This window comes from Nyctereutes procyonoides, unplaced genomic scaffold, assembly GCF_905146905.1.
Source record: "Nyctereutes procyonoides isolate TBG_1078 unplaced genomic scaffold, NYPRO_anot_genome, whole genome shotgun sequence".
Classification (NCBI taxonomy): Eukaryota; Metazoa; Chordata; class Mammalia; order Carnivora; family Canidae; genus Nyctereutes; species Nyctereutes procyonoides.
This window is the reverse complement of record NW_026575030.1, coordinates 7,698,001-7,700,173: the sequence shown is the minus strand read 5'-3', so window position 1 is coordinate 7,700,173 and position 2,173 is coordinate 7,698,001. Positions and strand designations below refer to the sequence as shown.

General features: G+C 60.3%; 1 long non-coding RNA gene across 1 annotated transcript; it reads right to left on the bottom strand.

Moving 5' to 3' along the window:
- Positions 1–265: 265 nt before the first annotated feature.
- On the bottom strand, positions 266–1,584 carry LOC129503933 (uncharacterized). Its single transcript, XR_008663262.1, has 3 exons — positions 1,507–1,584; positions 1,072–1,233; positions 266–574 (listed from the first exon to the last, which is right to left on the bottom strand). It is a non-coding gene; the product is annotated as an uncharacterized LOC129503933 (long non-coding RNA).
- Between the last annotated feature and the right edge of the window lie 589 nt (positions 1,585–2,173).

Below are 2,173 nucleotides of genomic sequence, written 5' to 3'. Positions count from 1 at the left end.
GGCCTTCTGTAGCAGAGAGCGCAGTAAGTTAAGGACTCTTGCACCCCACCCCGCCACTTTGCCTCTCTGGAGATGGGGGCGTTACCTGGAGCTCCCGTCTTCCACCAGGCCATTCTGAGCTGGAGCAGAAACGATGGGCGTTCCATAGGATCCTCCGAGACATGCACATTTGGGCTTAGTGCTGGGCTGTCTGGGATGTGCTTCCTGGCACATAATTACCACCATCAAGATTATTATTAGCATTAGGCATTTACATGACACTTAATATTTTCAAAGCATTGTACTGCCGTTTAATTAGTTTTTCCTTGCAACATTCCTGTCGAGTCCACACTTGATAGCTGGGAGACTGACAGGAGGAAGAGAGAAATGCTAAAGGTTGGTGGGGAAGAGGGGATGCTGAATAGTCACTTGGCTTTTATTCTCTCCGGTGACCCAGGTAAGATCACTGCCCCCCAACTCCCTGCAAATTCTGCATCCCCAAGCCCCAGGGCCTATCAAGGCACCCATTAACCTCCAGCAGTGTGGTGGGGGTGGAGTCTCTTCCTTGGTATATTGTGATTGAAGGTCCAGACACCTTAAAAAAAAAAAAAAAAAGGCCTGTGTCAGTCAAGTTCAAGTTCACTTTTATTCAAAACTGCTGACACCCTTAGTCTCATTCCAAACCTCTCCATTAAAGTAACTTTAAAAATCCCAGGGTGGTGATTCCCAAACCTAAGGCCGCTCTGATAGGATGGCTTTAGTGTTTGACAAATCCTAATTCTAATTCGGTCTGTTAAAACTAGGAGTGTTGGGTGCAGGCCTCTCTGCCTCTCGCTGGCTCTGGAGGCTTCTCTCTGGGGCCTTAGAGCCCCAGAAGGGCCATGAGAAGCCATAGGTTCTACTTCGGAGACAATAATACCTTTTTTGGTACAAGGCCTCTCATTTCCCTCCCTGCTAAAGCTTCGGGAAAGAGAAAGGGGAGGGATGCAGCCCAGGCTCAACGAACGGAGGAGGGACGCCTGAAATCTTGGGCGGTTAGCTGTAGGTTCCCACCACCCTGGGGGAGCAACCCCAGCCCCACCTCGCACACACCTGTGCTTTGCTAAAGCGAGCCAGGCACCTCCATTCTCTCCGCCTCCCTGAAAGTCCTTCTCGGTGGCCCGGGGTGGAACCAACCGATGCCCCTTTTGCATAGGACCGAGGCACGTTCGGCGGTAGGGACGGGGTTATGTTTCCCTTTGGCCTGCGGGCGACCTGGGGTTAAGATCGGGCGGTAGAGCTGTGTCTCCTGGCAGTGCTGGTCCAGGGTCCCCTCCTTCCCTCCCACAGGCTTCGCTTCCTTTCCTCTCTGTCCCCACTCCGGGTGCTTGTCCGGGCTGCTCCCCGCGACTTGGTGGGCGACCCCTCGATGGACTGCCAGGACCGGGAGAGAAGCGACCTTGAGGGGTGACCGCCCCGGCGTGATTGGGAAACGCTGGGTCCTGGAGGTTTTGCCACCTGCCTCAACGGCCCCCGGGACCCACCCACCGTCCTTATCCGCACTGGGACAGTTGAAGCGCGAGTCTGGGGAAGCTCGGAGGCAGGCTCGTCTTTGCGGGACCTGAGTTCCTTGTACATCCCGGTCGGGTCCTCGCCGGCTGCTGTGGGGTGGGGGGGGGAGGGGAGGGGAGGGGAGGGGGCAAGTCTGAAAAGTCTGGGCTTTGGCGACCCCCTAGTAGACGCTGAACCGAGCCACTGAGCCTGGGGCCGGGGTGGCGACGATGCCGCACCCCAGGAGCGGGGCACCCCAGGAGCGGGGGCGCCCCAGGAGCGGGGGCCTGCGGGCCTGCCCAGACCAGCATCTCTGCCGCGTCCGCCGGGACAGGCACCGAGGCCGAGCCGCTGCTGGCGCTTCCCGGGATCCCTGCGCTCGGGACCGCGCGCCCGGAGACAAGGCGCACGGTGCGGGCCGGGGGACGCTGCGGCCTCCGCACGGCTCTCGGGCGGGGCCCTCGGTGCGACGCAAGCCGGGGTCTCCCCGCAGCGGGCCGAGGCTTTGGGATTCCCGTTCTCGGTCCCGGGCGGGGGCTGGCGTGCAGGGCGGGCTGGGGGCTCCCGGACCGACCCCCGCAGCCAAAGGCGCACGGCTGGCGGGACGCGGCCGACTGGAGGCCTTGGGAGCGCCGAGGCCTCGCGTTTGTCCGTGCGAGGGAAA